The sequence below is a fragment of the Bombina bombina genome, chromosome 8 (genome assembly GCF_027579735.1).
Source record: "Bombina bombina isolate aBomBom1 chromosome 8, aBomBom1.pri, whole genome shotgun sequence".
Taxonomy (NCBI): Eukaryota; Metazoa; Chordata; class Amphibia; order Anura; family Bombinatoridae; genus Bombina; species Bombina bombina.
Window position 1 is genome coordinate 219454480 of NC_069506.1, and position 25832 is coordinate 219480311.

Genomic DNA, 25832 nt, shown 5'->3' on the forward strand with positions numbered 1-25832 from the left:
TTATAGGAGATCAAGAGCATGCAATTGCCTTTGCCAAACTATATGGCAACAGTGTATAGCATCCCTACAAACATTGTTCCAAATTTCTGCCATATAGTGCATTTGCACACCCCTGAGCTTCTATAAAGCCTAAGTTAATGCTTAACCCCTTAAAGACTGATGACATTCCAGGCATGTCCTTCCAAAAATGGTTAACGACCAGAGAGGTACCTGGCACATCCTATGGGGTTTCAAGCTCTGGAAGTGATCGTGATCGCTTTCAGGGTATTGCAGAGATGCCTAGATATTGAGGCATTGTGCAATAACCTCTGGTAAGCAACTGATGCAGAGGGGGCCACTCTGTAGCCCTCTCTGCATCGGCCAGCGATGGTGCCGATCGTTGGTGTCGTGGGAGGGATAGGAGGGAGGCGGGTGGGCTGCCCATTGCTGGAGGAAGCATTTGGTCCGGGAGGGGGGTGGTGGAATGCTACGCTATGGTAATTTTAGTGAGCAGGAAGGGAGGGAAAGGGCAATAAGAATTGGGAGGGTGGTAAGGTATTGAGGGGGGGGGGGGGCAGCTACACCACTACTGAAATTTTTTTTTTTAAATTAAGCCCAATTTTACTGCAAACTGGGTACTGGCAGACAGTTGGCCTCAACTAGGTAGAGAGTTAGAGCTGTTTGGGTGTAAGGGGGATCCTACACTGCAGACACTATTAAAAAAAAAAAAAGCCTTTTATTTTAGTACTAGCAGACGTTCTGCCAGTACTTAAGATGGGGGTGACCATTATGGGGTGGGGGAGGGAAGAGAGCTGTTTGAGAGGGATCAGTGGGTGTGATGTGTCAGGTTGGAGGGTAATCTATACACTAAAGCTAAAATTTACCCTACAAGCTACCTAATTAACCCCTTCACTGCTGGGCATAGTAAGTGTGGTGCACAGCTGCATTTAGTGGCCTTCGAATTACCAAATAGTAATGACAAAGCTATATATGTCTGTCTATGAACAAAGGGGATCCCAGAGAAGCATTTACAACCATTTGTGCCATAATTGCACAAGCTGTTTGTAAATAATTTCAGTGAGAAACCTAAAGTTTGTGAAAAGGTTAACTTTTTTTTTTTATTTATTTGATTGCATTTGGCGGTTAAATGGTGGCATGAAATATACCAAAATGGGCGTAGATCAATACTTTGAGTTGTCTACTAGAAACAAATATATACATGTGAAGGGTTATTCAGGAATTCCTGACAGATATCTGTGTTACAATGTAACTTTTGCTGATTTAAAAAAAAAAAAAAAAAAAGTTTGCAAATAGCAAAGTGCTACTTCTACTTATTGCCCTATAACTTGCAAAAAAGCAAACATATAAACATTGAGTATTTCTAAACTCAGGACAAAATTTAGAAACTATTTAGCATGGGTGTTTGTTAGTGGTTGTAGATGCGTAAGATATTTTGGGTGTCGGTTAGAAAAAGTGTTTTTTTTTTTAATTTTTTTTTTCATCATTTTGTTTTTTGTAGTTATGATATGATGAAAATAATGGTTTCTTTAGAAAGTCTATTTCTTCTGTTAAGTGTGATCAGTCCACGGGTCATCATTACTTCTGGGATATTACTCCTCCCCAACAGGAAGTGCAAGAGGATTCACCCAGCAGAGCTGCATATAGCTCCTCCCCTCTACGTCACTCCCAGTCATTCTCTTGCACCCAACGACTAGATAGGATGTGTGAGAGGACTATGGTGATTATACTTAGTTTTATATCTTCAATCAAAAGTTTGTTATTTTAAAATAGCACCGGAGTGTGTTATTATCTCTCTGGCAGAGTTTGAAGAAGAATCTACCAGAGTTTTTGTTATGATTTTAGCCGGAGTAGTTAAGATCATATTGCTGTTTCTCGGCCATCTGAGGAGAGGTAAACTTCAGATCAGGGGACAGCGGGCAGATGAATCTGCATAGAGGTATGTAGCAGTTTTTATTTTCTGACAATGGAATTGATGAGAAAATCCTGCCATACCGATATAATGTCATGTATGTATACTTTACACTTCAGTATTCTGGGGAATGGTACTTCACTAGAATTACACTGTAAGAAATACATAAAGCTGTTTAATAACTAGAGATTATGTTTAACGTTTTTGCTGGAATGTAAAATCGTTTTCATTTACTGAGGTACTGAGTGAATAAATGTTTGGGCACTATTTTTCCACTTGGCAGTTGCTTAATCTGTTTTCTGACAGTTTCTGTTCTCCCTCACTGCTGTGTGTGAGGGGGAGGGGACATTTTTTGGCGCTTTTACTACGCATCAAATATTTCAGTCAGCAACTCATTGTATTCCCTGCATGATCCGGTTCATCTCTACAGAGCTCAGGGGTCTTCAAAACTTATTTTGAGGGAGGTAATTTCTCTCAGCAGAGCTGTGAGAATTATAGTTTGACTGAGATAAAAAACGTTTATTCTGTAATTTGTTTCCTGCTTTCAGAATTTGTTATCTTTGCTAATGGGATTAAACCTTTGCTAAAGTTGTGTTGTTTACAAGGATTGAGGCTATAACTGTTTCAATTTATTAATTTTCAACTGTCATAGATCTTCTGTGCTTCTTAAAGGCACAGTACGTTTTAATATTATTCTAATTGAATTGTATTTCCAAGTTGCAAGTTTATTTGCTAGTGTGTTAAACATGTCTGATTCAGAGGATGATACCTGTGTCATTTGTTGCAATGCCAAAGTGGAGCCCAATAGAAATTTATGTACTAACTGTATTGATGCTACTTTAAATAAAAATCAATCTGTACAAATTGAACAAATTTCACCAAACAACGAGGGGAGAGTTATGCCGACTAACTCGCCTCACGTGTCAGTACCTACATCTCCCGCTCAGAGGGAGGTGCGTGATATTGTAGCACCGAGTACATCTGGGCGGCCATTACAAATCACATTACAGGATATGGCTACTGTTATGACTGAGGTTTTGGCTAAATTACCAGAACTAAGAGGTAAGCGTGATCACTCTGGGGTGAGAACAGAGTGCGCTGATAATATTAAGGCCATGTCAGACACTGCGTCACAGGTGGCAGAACATGAGGACGGAGAACTTCATTCTGTGGGTGACGGTTCTGATCCAAACAGACTGGATTCAGATATTTCAAATTTTAAATTTAAACTGGAAAACCTCCGTGTATTACTAGGGGAGGTGTTAGCGGCTCTGAATGATTGTAACACAGTTGCAATACCAGAGAAAATGTGTAGGTTGGATAAATATTTTGCGGTACCGACGAGTACTGAGGTTTTTCCTATACCTAAGAGACTTACTGAAATTGTTACTAAGGAGTGGGATAGACCCGGTGTGCCGTTCTCACCCCCTCCGATATTTAGAAAAATGTTTCCAATAGACGCCACCACAAGGGACTTATGGCAAACGGTCCCTAAGGTGGAGGGAGCAGTTTCTACCTTAGCTAAGCGTACCACTATCCCGGTGGAGGATAGCTGTGCTTTTTCAGATCCAATGGATAAAAAATTAGAGGGTTACCTTAAGAAAATGTTTGTTCAACAAGGTTTTATATTGCAACCCCTTGCATGCATTGCGCCGATCACGGCTGCAGCGGCATTCTGGATTGAGTCTCTGGAAGAGAACATTGGTTCAGCTACTCTGGACGACATTACGGACAGGCTTAGAGTCCTTAAACTAGCTAATTCATTCATTTCGGAGGCCGTAGTACATCTTACTAAACTTACGGCGAAGAATTCAGGATTCGCCATTCAGGCACGCAGGGCGCTGTGGCTAAAATCCTGGTCAGCTGATGTTACTTCTAAGTCTAAATTGCTTAATATACCTTTCAAAGGGCAGACCTTATTCGGGCCCGGGTTGAAAGAGATTATCGCTGACATTACAGGAGGTAAAGGCCATGCCCTGCCTCAGGACAAAGCCAAGACTAGACAGTCTAATTTTCGTTCCTTTCGTAATTTCAAAGCAGGAGCAGCATCAACTTCCTCTGCACCAAAACAGGAAGGAGCTGTTGCTCGCTACAGACAAGGCTGGAAACCTAACCAGTCCTGGAACAAGGGCAAGCAGACTAGGAAACCTGCTGCTGCCCCTAAAACAGCATGAATTGAGGGCCCCCGATCCGGGATCGGATCTAGTGGGGGGCAGACTTTCTCTCTTCGCCCAGGCTTGGGCAAGAGATGTTCAGGATCCCTGGGCGCTAGAGATAATATCTCAGGGATACCTTCTGGACTTCAAATACTCTCCTCCAAGAGAGAGATTTCATCTGTCAAGATTGTCAACAATCCAGACAAAGAAAGAGGCGTTTCTACGCTGCGTACAAGAGCTCTTGTTAATGGGAGTAATCCATCCAGTTCCACGATCGGAACAGGGACAGGGGTTTTACTCAAATCTGTTTGTGGTTCCCAAAAAAGAGGGAACTTTCAGACCAATCCTGGACTTAAAGATCCTAAACAAATTCCTAAGAGTTCCATCGTTCAAGATGGAGACTATTCGGACAATTTTACCTATGATCCAAGAGGGTCAGTACATGACCACTGTAGATTTAAAAGATGCTTACCTTCACATACCGATTCACAAAGATCATTATCGGTACCTAAGGTTTGCCTTCCTAGACAGGCATTACCAGTTTGTGGCTCTTCCATTCGGATTGGCTACAGCTCCAAGAATCTTCACAAAGGTTCTGGGTGCTCTTCTGGCGGTACTAAGACCGCGGGGAATCTCGGTAGCTCCATACCTAGACGACATTCTGATACAAGCTTCAAGCTTTCAAACTGCCAAGTCTCATACAGAGTTAGTGCTGGCATTTCTAAGGTCACATGGATGGAAGGTGAACGAAAAGAAAAGTTCACTCGTTCCACTCACAAGAGTTCCCTTCCTGGGGACTCTTATAGATTCTGTAGAAATGAAGATTTACCTGACAGAGGACAGGCTAACAAGACTTCAAAGTGCTTGCCGCACCCTTCATTCCATTCAACACCCGTCAGTGGCTCAATGCATGGAGGTAATCGGCTTAATGGTAGCGGCAATGGACATAGTACCCTTTGCACGCTTACACCTCAGACCACTGCAACTGTGCATGCTAAGTCAGTGGAATGGGGATTACTCAGACTTATCCCCTTCTCTGAATCTGGATCAAGAGACCAGAAATTCCCTTCTATGGTGGCTTTCTCGGCCACATCTGTCCAGGGGGATGCCATTCAGCAGACCAGACTGGACAATTGTAACAACAGACGCCAGCCTTCTAGGTTGGGGTGCCGTCTGGAATTCTCTGAAGGCTCAGGGACAATGGAGTCAGGAGGAGAGTCTCCTGCCAATAAACATTCTGGAATTGAGAGCAGTTCTCAATGCCCTCCTGGCTTGGCCCCAGTTGACAACTCGGGGGTTCATCAGGTTTCAGTCGGACAACATCACGACTGTAGCTTACATCAACCCTCAGGGAGGGACAAGAAGCTCCCTAGCTATGATGGAAGTATCAAAGATAATTTGCTGGGCAGAGTCTCACTCTTGCCACCTGTCAGCAATCCACATCCCGGGAGTGGAGAACTGGGAGGCGGATTTCTTAAGTCTTCAGACTTTTCATCCGGGGGAGTGGGAACTTCATCCGGAGGTCTTTGCCCAAATACTTCGACGTTGGGGCAAACCAGAGATAGATCTCATGGCGTCTCGACAGAACGCCAAGCTTCCTCGTTACGGGTCCAGATCCAGGGATCCAGGAGCAGTCCTGATAGATGCTCTGACAGCACCTTGGGACTTCAGGATGGCTTACGTGTTTCCACCCTTCCCGTTGCTTCCTCGATTGATTGCCAGAATCAAACAAGAGAGAGCATCAGTGATTCTAATAGCACCTGCGTGGCCACGCAGGACTTGGTATGCAGACCTGGTGGACATGTCATCCTGTCCACCTTGGTCTCTACCTCTGAAACAGGACCTTCTGATACAGGGTCCCTTCAAACATCAAAATCTAACTTCTCTGAAGCTGACTGCTTGGAAATTGAACGCTTGATTTTATCAAGACGTGGGTTTTCTGAGTCAGTTATTGATACCTTAATACAGGCTAGGAAACCTGTTACCAGAAAGATTTACCATAAGATATGGCGTAAATACCTATATTGGTGTGAATCCAAAGGTTACTCTTGGAGTAAGGTTAGGATTCCTAGGATATTGTCTTTTCTACAAGAAGGTTTAGAAAAGGGTTTATCTGCTAGTTCATTAAAGGGACAGATCTCAGCTCTGTCCATTCTGTTACACAAACGTCTGTCAGAAGTTCCTGACGTCCAGGCTTTTTGTCAGGCTTTGGCCAGGATTAAGCCTGTGTTTAAAACTGTTGCTCCACCATGGAGTTTAAACCTTGTTCTTAATGTTTTACAGGGCGTTCCGTTTGAACCCCTTCATTCCATTGATATAAAGTTGTTATCTTGGAAAGTTCTATTTTTAATGGCTATTTCCTCGGCTCGAAGAGTCTCTGAATTATCAGCCTTACATTGTGATTCTCCTTATTTGATCTTTCATTCGGATAAGGTAGTCCTGCGTACTAAACCTGGGTTCTTACCTAAGGTAGTTACTAACAGGAATATCAATCAAGAGATTGTTGTTCCTTCTTTATGCCCAAATCCTTCTTCAAAGAAGGAACGTCTACTGCACAACCTGGATGTAGTCCGTGCTCTAAAATTTTACTTACAGGCAACTAAGGAATTTCGACAAACGTCTTCTCTGTTTGTCATTTACTCTGGGCAGAGGAGAGGTCAAAAAGCTTCCGCTACCTCTCTTTCTTTTTGGCTTCGTAGCATAATTCGTTTAGCTTATGAGACTGCTGGACAGCAGCCTCCTGAAAGAATTACAGCTCATTCTACTAGAGCTGTGGCTTCCACTTGGGCCTTCAAGAATGAGGCCTCTGTGGAACAGATTTGCAAGGCTGCAACTTGGTCTTCGCTTCATACTTTTTCCAAATTTTACAAATTTGACACTTTTGCTTCATCGGAGGCTATTTTTGGGAGAAAGGTTCTTCAGGCAGTGGTTCCTTCTGTATAAAGAGCCTGCCTATCCCTCCCGTCATCCGTGTACTTTTGCTTTGGTATTGGTATCCCAGAAGTAATGATGACCCGTGGACTGATCACACTTAACAGAAGAAAACATAATTTATGCTTACCTGATAAATTCCTTTCTTCTGTAGTGTGATCAGTCCACGGCCCGCCCTGTTTTTAAGGCAGGTAAATATTTTTTAATTTATACTCCAGTCACCACTTCACCCTTGGCTTTTCCTTTCTCGTTGGTCCTTGGTCGAATGACTGGGAGTGACGTAGAGGGGAGGAGCTATATGCAGCTCTGCTGGGTGAATCCTCTTGCACTTCCTGTTGGGGAGGAGTAATATCCCATAAGTAATGATGACCCGTGGACTGATCACACTACAGAAGAAAGGAATTTATCAGGTAAGCATAAATTATGTTTTAATGGCAAGAAAAACGGTATATAATGTGTGGGTACAGTAAATGAGTAAGAGAAAAATTACAGCTAAACTCAAACACAGCAGAAATGTAAAAGCAGCCCTGGTCCTTAATAGTAAGAAAATTGAAATGGTCTGGTCACTAAGGGGTTAAACAAAAAAAACCAGGAAAACTAAGCAAAATTGATCAAAGAAAATTGGAAAGTTGTTTTGTTTTAAAATTGCACACACTATATTATGAGTTATGAAAGTTTTAATTTTGACTTGACTTTTAGCAAGTGATTGTTAGCGTATGTCTGATCTGTTCAGAGACCATACTATAGACATGCATTTTTTTTTGTAAATAAAAAGGCAAAAAAATTTAACTTCTGGGATGAAAATTAATTAAACTTGCTCCATTAGGTTTTTTTTTTTTTTTTTAAGGAATGTCCTTATGTGGTTTACAATGCAGTTAAAGAATTTTACTATTTTCAATTCTTGGAAACACCTGTTCAAGTAGGTGGAGATGTGTGTTTAAAGTGGATTTTGGCTAAACAAGTTTAAAATTAATTTTGTGAATCTATTTTCCCAGTCATATGCTTGTTTTACTTATACTTGGATATTTTACATACTTTTTATGCTCTTTTGCTTAAAACTTAACATTCAAGTTTGATCACAACTCACTATGTCAATTTAATCTGCTGTGTCTGGAGTCTCCGTACAGATCTTTAGAACTTTTTTTTTTTAATCTTAATAGGGCCTAGTTTCCATTTAGATGATAAATTACGTTAACTGGTGGAAAGAAACATGTATCTCTATTAAAGTCTATGGAGATTAGTTTCCACACTTAAACTTTGGTGAATGAATGCCCGTTTTTTAAAAATATTATTAAAAACAGGGGCACTTTCATTCAGCAAAGTTTACAAAGCAGCCGTTTTGATTAAAAACGTAACTTTTTTTTTTGCTTTTTACAGCTACAGCATCTTTCCCCTCCTACAAATCCTCTTCACACGTCAGCAATGACTAATCTGGCTTCCTCCAATCACAGCATGGCCTCAGGCAATAACCACCCTGGGGGGAAAGCCGTGATGGGAGGAAACCAGATTAGTAATTGGTGATGTGTGAAGAGAGGATTTCTAGGAGGGGGGAAGCTGCTCTGGCTATGAAAAGAAAAAAAGGTAAGTTTTTAATCAAAACGGCTGATTTGTAAACCTTGAATGAAAGTGCCCCTGTTTTTAATAGTATTTTTAAAAAACGGTCCTTCATTCATCAAAGTTTACCTTCACTTTAACCACCTCAATGGAAACTAGGCCTATGTTGGGAAAGATAATTTACATGGGTTGTCCTGATGATCCAGACAGACTTAAATGTTGCTCAGAATTTGTAAGTTATTTAAACTTGTTTGGCCAGTGAAATGCTTAGTTCAAAATCCATCTGTACTTCAGATGTTTGAAGAACTAGTAGCACTCTGTTTAGCACAGTCTGTTTTTGTGGAGGGAGGAGATAATTTATCTTTAGGTATTGCATATGAACCAGTATTGGAAAAAAACTTTAAAAAAATAGTGATCACCATTTTTGACACTTTCAAGTCAAGAAAAAAAAGTGAATCTAAGCCAATTTTTATAATTTCATCACATTGTGCTATACTTTCATCACATTGTTTCCACATTTTTAATGAGATTATTTTTTACGTTACATATACCAATGTGTTAGACATCTTTTAGAAACAAGATTTCATGATTTATTTAAACAGTGAAACCTGTTCCTAGAAGAGCTGTAGATAAAGAACCAAAGAGTTAACAAAATCATTCTATGGCTCCATATTGGACATTATACTTTGACAATTATTTTTTACAGTTATAAGTCATTCTATATGTGCTGATGCTATTAAGTTTTATGAATTGGACTACACTAGCAGTCAATTCCAGTTGCTGATTTTCATTTTCCAAGTAGATGGTTGAGATTAAACATTCCCAACTACAAATTTTTTATTAAGAAAAATCTGTATTCAAGCTTAAAAACAAACTACACCTCAGCAAAAAATTGGTCCAATAAGCTTTATTACTTTATTGCAGAATTAAATTAAAGGGTTAGGAAAGTCAAAATTAAACGTGATTCAGATAGATCATGTTTTAAGACACTTTTTTAAATTCACTTCTATTCTCAAATGTACTTTGTTCTCTTCGTATCTATCCATTGTTGTGTGCAGGATATTTATATATTCTTTTCTTCTGTTATGTGTGATCAGTCCACGGGTCATCATTACTTCTGGGATATTATCTGCTCCCCTACAGGAAGTGCAAGAGGATTCACCCAGCAGAGTTGCTATATAGCTCCTCCCCTCTACGTCACCTCCAGTCATTCTCTTGCACCCAAAGACTAGATAGGAGGTGTGAGAGGACTATGGTGATTATACTTAGTTTTTAGAACTTCAATCAAAAGTTTGTTATTTTACAATAGCACCGGAGCGTGTTATTACCTCTCTGGCAGAGTTTGAAGAAGAATCTACCAGAGTTTTTCTTATGATTTTAACCGGAGTAGTTAAGATCATATTGCTGTTTCTCGGCCATCTGAGGGAGGTAAAAACTTCAGATCAGGGGACAGCGGGCAGTTGAATCTGCATTGAGGTATGTAGCAGTTTTTATTTTCTGAATGGAATTGATGAGAAAATCCTGCCATACCGTTATAATGAACATGTATGTATACTCTACACTTTAGTATTCTGGGGATGGTATTTCACCGGAATTACTCTGTTAAAGTACATTAAACCTTTTAATAGGTATTTTTTATGTTAAACGTTTTTGCTGGAATGTAGAATCGTTTGCATTAATGAGGTACTGAGTGAATAAATATTTGGGCATTATTTTTCCACTTGGCAGTTTGCTTGTTTTAATTATGACAGTTTCGTTTCTCTCTCACTGCTGTGTGTGAGAGGGAGGGGCCGTTTTTGGCGCTCTTTGCTACGCATCAAAAATTTCCAGTCAGTTACTGTTGTATTTTCTGCATGATCCGGTTCATCTCTAACAGAACTCAGGGGTCTTCAAACTTCTTTGAAGGGAGGTAGATTCTCTCAGCAGAGCTGTGAGACTTATATAGTGACTGTGATTTAAAACGTTGCTCTGTAATTTTTATGTTTAAAATTTAATTAGTGTTACTTTACTAATGGGAACAAACCTTTGCTAAAAAGTTGTGTTGTTTTTAAAGAGTGATGCTATAACTGTTTTTCAGTTCATTATTTCAACTGTCATTTAATCGTTTAGTGCTTCTTGAGGCACAGTACGTTTTTGTTAAATAAGATTGTAACCGAGTTGCATGTTTATTGCTAGTGTGTTAAACATGTCTGATTCAGAGGAAGATACCTGTGTCATTTGTTCCAATGCCAAGGTGGAGCCCAATAGAAATTTATGTACTAACTGTATTGATGCTACTTTAAATAAAAGCCAATCTGTACAAATTGAACAAATTTCACCAAACAGCGAGGGGAGAGTTATGCCGACTAACTCGCCTCACGTGTCAGTACCTGCATCTCCCGCCCGGGAGGTGCGTGATATTATGGCGCCTAGTACATCTGGGCAGCCATTACAGATAACATTACAAGATATGGCTACTGTCATGACTGAAGTTTTGGCTAAATTACCAGAACTAAGAGGCAAGCGTGATCACTCTGGGGTGAGAACAGAGTGCGCTGATAATTCTAGGGCCATGTCTGATACTGCGTCACAGCTTGCAGAGCATGAGGACGGAGAGCTTCATTCTGTAGGTGACGGTTCTGATCCAAGCAGATTGGATTCAGATATTTCAAATTTTAAATTTAAATTGGAAAACCTCCGTGTATTACTAGGGGAGGTCTTAGCGGCTCTTAACGATTGTAACACTGTTGCAATACCAGAGAAAATGTGTAGGTTGGATAAATACTTTGCGGTACCGGCGAGTACTGACGTTTTTCCTATACCTAAGAGATTAACTGAAATTGTTACTAAGGAGTGGGATAGACCCGGTGTGCCGTTCTCACCCCCTCCAATATTTAGAAAGATGTTTCCAATAGACGCCACCACACGGGACTTATGGCAAACGGTCCCTAAGGTGGAGGGAGCAGTTTCTACTTTAGCTAAGCGCACCACTATCCCGGTGGAGGATAGCTGTGCTTTTTCAGATCCTATGGATAAAAAATTAGAGGGTTACCTTAAGAAAATGTTTGTTCAACAAGGTTTTATATTACAACCCCTTGCATGCATCGCGCCGATTACGGCTGCGGCAGCATTTTGGATTGAGTCTCTGGAAGAGAACCTTAGTTCAGCTACGCTGGACGACATTACGGACAGGCTTAGAGTCCTTAAACTAGCTAATTCATTCATTTCGGAGGCCGTAGTACATTTAACCAAACTTACGGCTAAGAATTCAGGATTCGCCATTCAGGCACGTAGGGCGCTGTGGCTAAAATCCTGGTCGGCTGATGTAACTTCTAAGTCCAAATTACTTAATATACCTTTCAAGGGGCAAACTTTATTTGGGCCCGGTTTGAAAGAAATTATTGCTGACATTACAGGAGGTAAGGGCCACGCTCTACCTCAAGACAAAGCCAAAGCTAAGGCTAGACAGTCTAATTTTCGTCCCTTTCGGAATTTCAAATCAGGAACAGCATCAACTTCCACTGCACCAAAACAGGAAGGAGCTGTTGCTCGTTACAGACAAGGCTGGAAACCTAACCAGTCCTGGAATAAGGGCAAGCAGGCCAGGAAACCTGCTGCTGCCCCTAAGACAGCATGAACCGAGGGCCCCCGATCCGGGACCGGATCTAGTGGGGGGCAGACTCTCTCTCTTCGCCCAGGCTTGGGCAAGAGATGTCCAGGATCCCTGGGCGCTAGAGATCATATCTCAGGGATACCTTCTAGACTTCAAATTCTCTCCCCCAAGAGGGAGATTTCATCTGTCAAGGTTGTCAACAAACCAAATAAAGAAAGACGCGTTTCTACGCTGTGTACAAGATCTATTATTAATGGGAGTGATCCATCCGGTTCCGCGGTCGGAACAAGGACAAGGGTTTTACTCAAACCTGTTTGTGGTTCCCAAAAAAGAGGGAACTTTCAGGCCAATCTTGGATTTAAAGATCCTAAACAAATTCCTAAGAGTTCCATCGTTCAAAATGGAAACTATTCGGACTATCTTACCCATGATCCAAAAGGGTCAGTACATGACCACAGTGGATTTAAAGGATGCTTACCTTCACATACCGATTCACAAAGATCATTACCGGTATCTAAGGTTTGCCTTCTTAAACAGGCATTACCAGTTTGTAGCCCTTCCATTCGGATTGGCTACGGCTCCAAGAATCTTCACAAAGGTTCTGGGTGCCCTTCTGGCGGTACTAAGACCGCGAGGAATTTCGGTAGCTCCGTACCTAGACGACATTCTGATACAAGCTTCAAGCTTTCAAACTGCCAAGTCTCATACAGAGTTAGTTCTGGCATTTCTAAGGTCGCATGGATGGAAAGTGAACGAAAAGAAGAGTTCTCTCTTTCCTCTCACAAGAGTTCCATTCCTGGGGACTCTCATAGATTCTGTAGAAATGAAGATTTATCTGACAGAAGACAGATTAACAAAGCTTCTAAATGCATGCCGTGTCCTTCATTCCATTCAACTCCCGTCAGTAGCTCAATGCATGGAGGTGATCGGCTTAATGGTAGCAGCAATGGACATAGTACCCTTTGCACGCCTACATCTCAGACCGCTGCAATTGTGCATGCTGAGTCAGTGGAATGGGGATTACTCAGATTTGTCCCCCACTCTGAATCTGGATCAAGAGACCAGAAACTCTCTTCTATGGTGGCTTTCTCGGCCACATCTGTCCAGAGGGATGCCATTCAGCAGGCCGGACTGGACAATTGTAACAACAGACGCCAGCCTACTAGGTTGGGGCGCTGTCTGGAATTCTCTGAAGGCTCAGGGACAATGGAGTCAGGAGGAAAGTCTCCTGCCAATAAACATTCTGGAATTGAGAGCAGTTCTCAATGCCCTTCTAGCTTGGCCCCAGTTAAAAACTCGGGGGTTCATCAGGTTTCAGTCGGACAACATCACGACTGTAGCTTACATCAACCATCAGGGAGGGACAAGAAGCTCCCTAGCAATGATGGAAGTATCAAAAATAATTTGCTGGGCAGAGTCTCACTCTTGCCACCTGTCAGCAATCCACATCCCGGGAGTGGAGAACTGGGAGGCGGATTTCTTGAGTCGCCAGACTTTTCATCCGGGGGAGTGGGAACTTCATCCGGAGGTCTTTGCCCAAATACTTCGACGTTGGGGCAAACCAGAGATAGATCTCATGGCGTCTCGCCAGAACGCCAAACTTCCTCGCTACGGATCCAGATCCAGGGATCCGGGAGCGGTTCTGATAGATGCTTTGACAGCGCCTTGGAACTTCAGGATGGCTTATGTGTTTCCACCCTTCCCGCTGCTTCCTCGATTGATTGCCAAAATCAAACAGGAGAGAGCATCAGTGATTCTAATAGCGCCTGCATGGCCACGCAGGACTTGGTATGCAGATCTAGTGGACATGTCATCCTGTCCGCCTTGGTCTCTACCTCTAAGACAGGACCTTCTGATTCAGGGTCCATTCAAACATCAAAATCTAACTTCTCTGAAGCTGACTGCTTGGAAATTGAACGCTTGATTTTATCAAAACGTGGTTTTTCTGAGTCGGTTATTGATACCCTGATACAGGCTAGGAAGCCTGTTACCAGAAGGATTTACCATAAGATATGGCGTAAATACCTATACTGGTGTGAATCCAAAGATTACTCCTGGAGTAAGGTTAGGATTCCTAGGATATTGTCTTTTCTACAAGAAGGTTTAGAAAAGGGTTTATCGGCTAGCTCATTAAAGGGACAGATCTCGGCTCTGTCCATCTTGTTTCACAGGCGTCTGTCAGAAAATCCAGACGTCCAGGCCTTTTGTCAGGCTTTAGCTAGGATCAAGCCTGTGTTTAAAACTGTTGCTCCGCCATGGAGTTTAAACTTAGTTCTTAACGTTTTACAGGGTGTTCCGTTTGAACCCCTTCATTCCATTGATATAAAATTGTTATCTTGGAAAGTTCTATTTTTAATGGCTATTTCCTCGGCTCGAAGAGTCTCTGAGTTATCAGCCTTACATTGTGATTCTCCTTATCTGATCTTTCACTCAGACAAGGTAGTTCTGCGTACTAAACCTGGGTTCTTACCTAAGGTAGTCACTAACAGGAATATCAATCAAGAGATTGTTGTTCCATCCTTGTGTCCAAATCCTTCTTCAAAGAAGGAACGTCTTCTACACAATCTGGATGTAGTTCGTGCCCTCAAGTTCTACTTGCAGGCAACTAAGGATTTTCGACAAACGTCTTCCCTGTTTGTCGTGTACTCTGGTCAGAGGAGAGGTCATAGGGCTTCGGCTACCTCTCTCTCCTTCTGGCTTCGTAGCATAATTCGTTTAGCCTATGAGACTGCTGGACAGCAGCCTCCTGAAAGAATTACAGCTCATTCTACTAGAGCTGTGGCTTCCACTTGGGCCTTTAAGAATGAGGCCTCTGTTGAACAGATTTGCAAGGCTGCAACTTGGTCTTCGCTTCATACTTTTTCCAAATTTTACAAATTTGACACTTTTGCTTCTTCGGAGGCTATTTTTGGGAGAAAGGTTCTTCAGGCAGTGGTTCCTTCTGTATAATGAGCCTGCCTATCCCTCCCGTCATCCGTGTACTTTTGCTTTGGTATTGGTATCCCAGAAGTAATGATGACCCGTGGACTGATCACACATAACAGAAGAAAACATAATTTATGCTTACCTGATAAATTCCTTTCTTCTGTTGTGTGATCAGTCCACGGCCCGCCCTGTTTTTTAAGGCAGGTAAATATTTTTTTTAAATTATAATCCAGTCACCACTACACCCTTGGCTTCTCCTTTCTCGTTGGTCTTTGGTCGAATGACTGGAGGTGACGTAGAGGGGAGGAGCTATATAGCAACTCTGCTGGGTGAATCCTCTTGCACTTCCTGTAGGGGAGCAGATAATATCCCAGAAGTAATGATGACCCGTGGACTGATCACACAACAGAAGAAAGGAATTTATCAGGTAAGCATAAATTATGTTTTTCATTTGTCTCGTGATTGCCTGACCTATGTGTTCAGCTATCTCTCAGTAGTGCATTGCTGCTCCTTCAGCAAAGGATATCAAGGGAATGAAGCGGATTTGTTAATAGAAAAAAAATTGTATGTTCTATCTGAATACTGAAAGAAAAAAAAAATGGGTTTCATGTCCCTTTAGTAATTTCATTGATCAGCAGTGTGAGCCCAACTCTTCTGGTTTCCTTTCAAGAAAGATTGCAAATGGAAGACAGACCTACAAAAACAATACTAACCTAGATTTAAGCCATGAAATAATTGTCTTGGCCTCATATGCATTTATAACATTTCAATTTGTGTTTCTCTATTATGCCTTTTATTATGCATACAAAATGATCTCATTGAAAATGAACAATTTATTTTCTGCTTTGATGAAGGTATTCTTCAGTATGCTGGTCTAAAAATCACCTTTGTAAAGTCTAGACAATGTTATCTATTAAAGTTAGTTCTGTCAGGAAAAAAAAAAAAAAACTTCCAAAGAGACAATTGAGATAATTTCAAGCTACATGATATGACATGTTTTATTATTAAGACTTTTGTGTACTTCAAATTTGAGGGGGGGGTGGGGGGGAATTCTGCTCTACACGACGTGACATTTCCCTTGGTTTCAAGTACAATTTTTTTTTTTTTTGTATTAAAGCATTTTCATTTTAATAAAGATGTGCTACATGATCTCCTTACTGTTAGTCTCTGTCCTGGGTAGCAATGCGGAGGGGGGAAAAACCTAATAAAGTGTTTTCAAGCTTTATAAAGTTTGTGACTATGGTCTCTCAAGTTGTAATCTGGTACTTATTTCTATAAAAGACCAATATTCAGCCATGCTATAACTTAGGTTCACCACTTAACCAAAAAGGAAGAGGAGCTCTGCTGCTGGATACCTGTAATGTTATTACTGCCTTTTATAAACTTGCAACACCTTTATTGCAAGTCTTGTCATTTATATGATGCAAAATCAAAGTATGTCCAAAATTTCATTCAAATATTTTATTCTGTGAGATTAGTATACTTAATTTCCAGACCTAAATTTAATAGCATGCTAATTTCTTCAAATGGGACTTAATGTTTCCAAGACACTAACATGTACAGTGGATATAAAAAGTCTACACACCCCTGTTAAAATGTCAGGTTTCTGTGATGTAAAAAAATGAGACAAAGATAAATCATTTCAGAACTTTTTCCACCTTTAATGTGACCTATAAACTACAACTCAATTGAAAAACACACTGAAATCTTTTAGGTAAAGGGAAATAAAAAACTAAAATAATATGGTTGCATAAGTGTGAACACCCTTAAACTAATACTTTATTGAAGCACCTTTTGATTTTATTACAGCACAGTCTTTTTGGGTATGAGTTTTTCAGCATGGCACATCTTGACTTGGCAAGATTTTCCCACTCTTCTTTGCAAAAAACACTCTAAATCTGTCAGAATGCGAGGGCATCTCCCGTGCACAGCCCTCTTCAGATCACCCCACAGATTTTGAATTGGATTCAGGTCTGGGCGCTGGCTGGGCCATCCCAAAAACTTTAATTTTCTTCTGGTGAAGCCATTCCTTTGTTTATTTGGATGTATGCTCTGGGTCGTTGTCATGCTGAAAGATGAAGTTCCTCTTCATCTTTCAGCATGAAAGCCTGAAGGTTTTGTGCCAATATTGTCTGGTATTTGGAACTGTTCATAATTCCCTCTAGCTTAACTAAGGCCCCAGTTCCAGCTCAAGAAAAACAGCCCCAAAGCATGATGCTGCCACCACCATGCTTCACTGTTGGTATGGTGTTCTTTTGGTGATGTACAGTGGTTTTTTTGCACCAAACATATCTTTTGGAATTATGGCCAAAAAGTTTAATGCTTTTGGGAAACTTCAGATGTGCTTTTGCAAAATTTAGCCGGGCTTGGATGTTTTTTTTTTTTTGTAAGAAAAGGCTTCCGTCTTGCCACTCTACCCCATAGCCCAGACATATGAAGAATACGGGCGATTGTTGTCACATGTATCACACAGCCAGTACTTGCCAGATATTCCTGCAGCTCCTTTAATATTGCTGTAGGCCTCTTGGTAGCCTTCCAGACCAGTTTTCTTCTTGTCTTTTCATCAATTTGAGGGACATCCAGTTCTTGGTAATGTCACTGTTGCATCATATTTTCTTCACTTGATGACTGTCTTCACTGTGTTCCATGGTATATCTAATGCCTTGGAAATTCTTTTGTACCCTTCTCCTGACTGATACCTTTTAACAATGAGATGCTTTAGAAGCTCTCTGCAGACCATGGCTTTTGCTGTAGGATACGACTAACAAAATGTCAGGAAAGACCAACTAGAACAGCTAAACTTTAAATGACAGGTGTATGCTCACTCCTATTTAACATGATTTCTCTTGTAAGATGTATCGAGTCCACGGATTCATCCATTACTTGTGGGATATTCTCCTTCCCAACAGGAAGTGTCAGAGAGCACCCACAGCAGAGCTGCCTATATAGCACCCCCCAGTCATTCTCTTTGCCTACTCTAACTGCTAGGAAATAATGAGTGTGGTGACAAAAATGTTAGTTTCTCTTGTTAGGTGTATCCAGTCCACGGATCATCCATTACTTGTGGGATATTCTCCTTCCCAACAGGAAGTTGCAAGAGGATCACCCACAGCAGAGCTGCTATATAGCTCCTCCCCTAACTGCCATATCCAGTCATTCTCTTGCAAGCTCTCAACATAGTTGGAGGTAGTAAGAGGAGAGTGATAAAATATAGTTAGCTTTTTCTTCAATCAAAAGTTTGTTTTTAAATGGTACCGGAGTGTACTATTTTATCTCAGGCAGCATTTAGAAGAAGAATCTGCCTGCGTTTTTCTATGATCTTAGCAGAAGTAACTAAGATCCACTGCTATTCTCACATATGTCTGAGGAGTGAGGTAACTTCAGAGGGAGAACGGCGTGCAGGGTATCCTGCAATAAGGTATGTGCAGTTAAGTTTTTCTAGGGATGGAATTTGCTAGAAAATGCTGCTGATACCGGATTAATGTAAGTTAAAGCCTAAATACAGTGATTTAATAGCGACTAGTATCAGTCTTGCTATCAGAGGTATATACTCTGATTAATGTGCAATATAAAACGTTTGCTGGCATGTTTAATCATTTTTATATATGCTTTGGTGATAAAACTTATTGGGGCCTAGTTTTTTCCACATGGCTGGCTTGATTTTTGCCTAGAAACAGTTTCCTGAGGCTTTCCACTGTTATAGTATAAAAGTTAGTTGGTGCAGTTAAAATTACAAACTGTGACATTCAGCTTCCCTCAGCAGTCCCCTGCATGTTATAGGACATCTCTGAAGGGCTCAAAAGGCTTCAAAAGTAGGAGCTGTGGCAGTTATTATGACTGTTTAAAAAACATATTTTTTGTTTTGTTAATCTGTTTTTTGTATTAAGGGGTTAATCCTCCATTTGTAAGTGGGTGCAATGCTCTAACTTGTTACATACACTGTAAAAATGTCGTTAGTTTAACTGCCTTTTTTCACTGTTATTTCAAATTTTGGCAAAATTTGTTTCTCTTAAAGGCACAGTAACGTTTTTTTTATATTGCTTGTTAACTTGATTTAAAGTGTTTTCCAAGCTTGCTAGTCTCATTGCTAGTCTTTATAAACATGTCTGACATAGAGGAAACTCCTTGTTCATTATGTTTAAAAGCCATGGTGGAACCCCATAGGAGAATGTGTACTAAATGTATTGATTTCACTTTAAACAATAAAGATCAGCTGTTATCTTTAAAAGAATTATCACCAGAGGATTCTGACGAGGAGGAAGTTATGCCGACTAACTCTCCCCACGTGTCGGACCCTTTGACTCCCGCTCAAGGGACTCACACTAAAATGGCGCCCATAGCGATTACTTTGCAGGACATGGCGGCAATCATGGATAGTACCCTGTCAACGGTATTAGCCAGACTGCCTGAATTCAGAGGAAAGCGCGATAGCTCTGGGGTTAGACGTAATACAGAGCGCGCAGATGTTTTAAGGCCCATGTCTGATACTGCGTCACAATATGCAGAAGCTGAGGAAGAGCTTCAGTCTGTGGGTGACGTCTCTGACTTGGGCAAACCTGATTCAGATATGTCTACTTTTAAATTTAAGCTTGAGAACCTCCGGGTGTTGCTTGGAGAGATTTTAGCTGCTCTGAATGACTGTGACACATTTGCAGTGCCAGAGAAATTGTGTAGACTGGATAAATACTACGCGGTGCCGGTGTGTACTGACGTTTTTCCAATACCTAAAAGGTTTACAGAAATTATTACTAAGGAGTGGGACAGACCCGGTATGCAGTTTCCCCCCCCCCCCCCCCCCCCCCCCTCCTATTTTTAGATAGTTCAGTACATGACCACAGTGGATTTGAAGGATGCTTACCTTCACATACCGATTCACAAAGATCATCATCGGTTCCTAAGGTTTGCCTTTCCAGACAGGCATTACCAGTTTGTGGCTCTTCCCTTCGGGTTAGCTACAGCCCCAAGAATTTTTACAAAGTTTCTGGGGTCTCTTCTGGCGGTCCTAAGACCACGGGGCATAGCAGTGGCCCCTTATCTAGACGACATCCTGATACAGGCGTCAAATTGCCAAATCTCATACGGACATAGTGTTGGCATTTCTGAGGTCGCATGAGTGGAAAGTGAACGAGGGAAAGAGTTCTCTATCACCCCTCACAAGGGTTTCCTTCCTAGGAACTCTGATAGATTCTGTAGAAATGAAAATTTACCTGACGGAGTCTATGTTATCAAAGCTTCTAAAGCCGTGTTCTTCACTACATTCTGCGCCCTTCGGTGGCTCAGTGCATGGAAGTGATCGGCTTAATGGTAGCGGCGATGGACATAGTGCCATTTGCGCGCCTACATCTCAGACCGCTGCAATTATGCATGCTCAGTCAGTGGAATGGGGATTACACAGATTTGTCCCCTCTGCTAAATCTGGATCAAGAGACCAGAGATTCTCTTCTCTGGTGGCTATCTCGGGTCCATCTGTCCAAAGGTATGACCTTTCGCAGACCAGATTGGACAATTGTAACAGATGCCAGCCTTCTAGATTGGGGTGCAGTCTGGAATTCCCTGAAGGCTCAGGGATCGTGGACTCAGGAGAAACTCCTCCCAATAAATATTCTGGAGTTAAGAGCAATATTCAATGCTCTTCTAGCTTGGCCTCAGTTAGCAACCCTGAGGTTCATCAGATTTCAGTCGGACAACATCACGACTGTGGCTTACATCAACCATCAAGGTGGGACCAGTAGCTCCCTAGCGATGTTAGAAGTCTCCAAGATAATTCGCTGGGCAGAGACTCACTCTTGCCATCTATCAGCGATCCATATCCCAGGTGTAGAGAACTGGGAGGCGGATTTTCTAAGTCGTCAGACTTTTCATCCGGGAGAGTGGGAACTCCATCCGGAGGTGTTTGCTCAATTGGTTCATCGTTAGGGCACACCAGAATTGGATCCCATGGCGTCTCGTCAGAACGCCAAGCGTCCTGGTTACGAATCCAGGTCCAGGGACCCAGAAGTGACGCTGATAGATGCTCTAGCAGCACCGTGGTTCTTCAACCTGGCTTATGTGTTTCCACCGTTTCCTCTGCTCCCTCGACTAATTGCCAAAATCAAACAGGAGAGAGCATCGGTGATCTTGATCGCACCTGCGTGGCCACGCAGGACCTGGTATGCAGACCTGGTGGACATGTCATCCTTTCCACCTTGGCCTCTGCCTCTGAGACAAGACCTTCTACTACAAGGTCCTTTCAATCATCCAAATCTAATTTCTCTGAGACTGACTGCCTGGAGATTGAACGCTTGATTTTATCAAGGCGTGGCTTCTCCGAGTCAGTCATTGATACCTTAATACAGGCACGAAAGCCTGTAACCAGGAAAATCTACCATAAGATATGGCGCAAATATCTTCATTAGTGTGAATCCAAAAATTACTCATGGAGTAAGGTTAGGATTCCTAGGATATTGTCCTTTCTCCAAGAGGGTTTGGACAAAGGATTATCAGCTAGTTCTTTAAAGGGACAGATTTCTGCTCTGTCTATCCTTTTGCACAAGCGTCTGGCAGAGGTTCCAGACGTCCAGGCATTTTGTCAGGCCTTGGTTAGAATTAAGCCTGTGTTCAAACCTGTTGCTCCTCCATGGAGCTTAAACTTGGTTCTTAAGGTTCTTCAAGGAGTTCCGTTTGAACCCCTTCATTCCATTGATATCAAACTTTTATCTTGGAAAGTTCTGTTTTTGATGGCTATTTCCTCGGCTCGTAGAGTCTCTGAGTTATCAGCTTTACAATGTGATTCTCCTTATCTGATTTTCCTTACAGATAAAGTAGTTCTGCGTACAAAACCTGGGTTTTTACCTAAGGTAGTTCCAACAAGAATATCAATCAAGAGATGATTGTTCCATCATTGTGTCCTAATCCTTCTTCAAAGAAGGAACGTCTTTTACTTAATTTGGACGTAGTCTTTGCTTTAAAGTTTTACTTACAAGCGACTAAAGATTTTCGTCAAACATCTTCCTTGTTTGTTGTTTACTCTGGACAGAGGAGAGGTCAAAAGGCTTCGGCAACCTCTTTTTTTTTTTTGCTTCGGAGCGTAATACGCTTAGCCTATGAGACTGCTGGACAGCAGCCCCCTGAAAGGATTACAGCTCATTCTACTAGAGCTGTGGCTTCCACCTGGGCCTTTAAAAATGAGGCTTCTGTTGAACAGATTTGCAAAGCGGCAACTTGGTCTTCGCTTCATACCTCTTCAAAATTTTACAAATTTGATACTTTTGCTTCTTCGGAGGCTATTTTTGGGAGACAGGTTCTACAGGCAGTGGTCCCTTCCATTTAAGTACCTGCCTTGTCCCTCCCTTCATCCGTGTACTTTAGCTTTGGTATTGGTATCCCACAAGTAATGGATGATCCGTGGACTGGATACACCTAACAAGAGAAAACATAATTTATGCTTACCTGATAAATTTATTTCTCTTGTGGTGTATCCAGTCCACGGCCCGCCCTGTTCTTTTAAGGCAGGTCTAAATTTTAAACTACACTCACCACTGCACCCTATGGTTTCTCCTTTCTCGGCTAGTTTCGGTCGAATGACTGGATATGGCAGTTAGGGGAGGAGCTATATAGCAGCTCTGCTGTGGGTGATCCTCTTGCAACTTCCTGTTGGGAAGGAGAATATCCCACAAGTAATGGATGATCCGTGGACTGGATACACCACAAGAGAAATAAATTTATCAGGTAAGCATAAATTGTTTTTTATTTTCTCAAGCAAAAGTTTATTTTAAATGGTACCGTTGTGTACAATTTACTCTCTGGCAGAAAAGGGATGAAGATTTCTGCAAGGAGGATTATGATCTTAGCACTTTGTAACTAAGATCCACTGCTGTTCTCACAAGGGCTGAAGAGTACAGGAAAAACTTCAGTTGGGAGAACGGTTTGCATGCTAAGCTTCATATGAGGTATGTTCAGGCTATATTTTTCTAGACAGACTGTGTTAATTCTAGAGAAGGCTGGCACTATTCCCATGAGGGAAGGGTAAGCTGTATTTCACTTGATTTACTTTGATTAAAGTCATAGAAGTTTCAGCTTGCTTGAAGGGCTTGTTTGTTACTGGTGACACCATTTTTAAAAGATAAAGTTTTTATTTTTCAAAAGGAAAACATTTTTAAACATTTTTTGTAAGGGACTGAGGGGTCATTGTGGCTTGTGTTAGGGTTTTTTAACCCACATGATTGATTAGAAAACACTAAGGTGTTTTCTTTTACTAGGCCTCAAAAAACGAGTGAGGTGGGAGGGGCCTATTTTCGGCCTCAGTTGTGCATTTTCTATTTCTGTGAGACATCCAACTGCTTCTCCAAGGGCTCCTGCTGTGTTTGAGGGTTGTAAAGGAGGTTTTTTCCCCCACAAATAGTTCTGAAGGGCAGGTAGGAGCCACAGCAGAGCTGTGGCAGGGTGCTGAAAGTCTTTTTTACTGGTTTTGATTTTTCAATCCGGTTTAGCCATTAAGGGGTTAATTGGTTATTTGCATAGTTGTGCAAAGTTACTAAGGCTGTAGGATGCTACTGTAAAAAATTCGTTACGTTTACTGCTTTTTTTACACTGTTTTGCAGAACTTGTGCAGCTTTTTTTTCTCTTAAAGGCACAGTACCGTTTTATTTCTAAGTGTTTTTTACTTTGATTAAAGTGTTTTCCAAGCTTGCTTGTTACATTGCTAGCCTGTTTAACATGTCTGACACCAAGGAAAATCCTTGTTCAATATGTTTGGAAGTCATTGTGGAACCCCCTCTTAGAATGTGTCCCAAATGTACTGATATGTGTGTATGTATGTATGTATGTATATATATATATATATATATATATATATATATATATATTTATTATTATTATTATTATTATTATTATTATTATTATTATTATTATTATTATTATTATTATTATTATTATTATTATTATTATTATTATTATTATTATTATTATTATTATTATTATTATTATTATTATTATTATTATTATTATTATTATTATTATTATTATTATTATTATTATTATTATTATTATTATTATTATTATTATTATTATTATTATTATTATTATTATTATTATTATTATTATTATTATTATTATTATTATTATTATTATTATTATTCATTTAAAAATAGCTTTAAATTATTCTGAGGGTTCGCCTTCTAGTTCTCCACAAGTGTCACAACCAGTAACGCCCGCACAAGTGACGCCAGGTACTACTGGGTTCATTTACTTTGCATGACATGGCCACAGTTATGAATACAACCCTCACAGAGGTTTTATCCAAACTGCCTGGTTTACAAGGAAAGCGGGATAGTTCTGGGTTAAGGAAAAATACTGAGCTATCTCACACTTTAGTAGCCGTATCTGATATGACCTCACAATGCTCTAAAGGGGTGAGGGATTTGTTATCTGAGGGAGAGATTTGATTCAGGAAAAAACACTTCCTCAGACAGATTCTGATATGACGGCCTTTAAATTTAAACTTGAACACCTCCGTTTATTGCTTAAGGAGGTATTAGCAACTCTGGATGATTGTGACCCTATAGTAGTTCCAGAGAAATTGTGTAAAATGGATAAGTATTTAGAGGTTCCTGTTTACACTGATGTTTTTCCAGTTCCTAAGAGGATTGTAAATATTATTGCTAAGTAGTGGGATAAACCAGGTATTCCGTTCTCTCCCCCTCCTGTTTTTAAGAAAATGTTTCCTATATCTGACACCTTGCTGGACTCATGGCAGACTGTTCCTAAGTTGGAGGGGAGCTATTTCTACTCTGTCTAAGCGTACAACTATACCTATTGAGGACAGTTGTGCTTTCAAAGATCCTATGGATAAAAAAATTAGAGGGTCTTCTGAAGAAAATATTTTTTCATCAAGGTTTTTCTCTTCAACCTATTGCTTTGCATCGTTCCTGTAACTACTGCAGCTGCTTTCTGGTTTGAGGCTCTAGAAGAGACTCTTCTGATGGAGACTCCTTTAGAAGAGATTTTGGATAGAATTAAGGCTCTTAAGTTGGCTAATTCTTTTATTTCAGATTCCGCATTTCAAGTGGCTAAATTGATGGCAAAAAGTTCAGGTCTTGCCATTTTAGCACGCAGGGCGTTATGGCTTAAGTCCTGGTCTGCTGATGTGTCATCTAAATCTAAGCTTTTAAACATCCCTTTCAAAGGAAAGACCCTTTTCGGGACTGAACTGAAAGATTATTTTAGACCACTGGAGGGAAGGGTCATGCCCTTCCTCAGGATAGATCAATTAAGACAAGGGCTAAGCAAAATAATTTTCGTTCCTTTCGGAACTTTAAAAGTGGTCCCGTTTCAACTGCCTCTACTTCAAAGCAGGAGGGAAATTTTGCACAATCCAAGTCAGTCTGGAGACCTAACCAGACTTGGAACAAGGGTAAACAGCCCAAGAAGTCCGCTGCTGCCACCAAGACAGCATGAAGGGGTTGCCCCCGATCCGGGACTGGATGTAGTAGGGGGCAGACTATCTCTCTTTCCTCAGGCTTGGGCAAGTGATGTTCACGATCCCTGGGCTTTAGAAATTGTGTCCCAGGGATATTTTCTGGAATTCAAGGACTCCCTTCCAAGGGGGAGATTTCACATTTCTCGATTGTCTGCAAACCAGACAAAGAGAGAGGCGTTCTTACGCTGTGTAGAAGACCTATATACCATGGGGGTGATCCGTCCAGTCCCAAGAGAGGAGCAGGGGCTAGGATTTTACTCAAACCTGTTGGTGGTTCCCAAAAAAGAGGGAACTTTCATACCAATCTTG

At 41.0% G+C, this 25832-nt stretch overlaps 1 protein-coding gene across 1 annotated transcript in view; it reads left to right on the forward strand.

Moving 5' to 3' along the window:
- DEDD2 (death effector domain containing 2) overlaps window positions 1-25832 on the forward strand; it is a gene marked incomplete in the record, with an annotated part of 107921 nt that overhangs the window by 68027 nt on the left and 14062 nt on the right.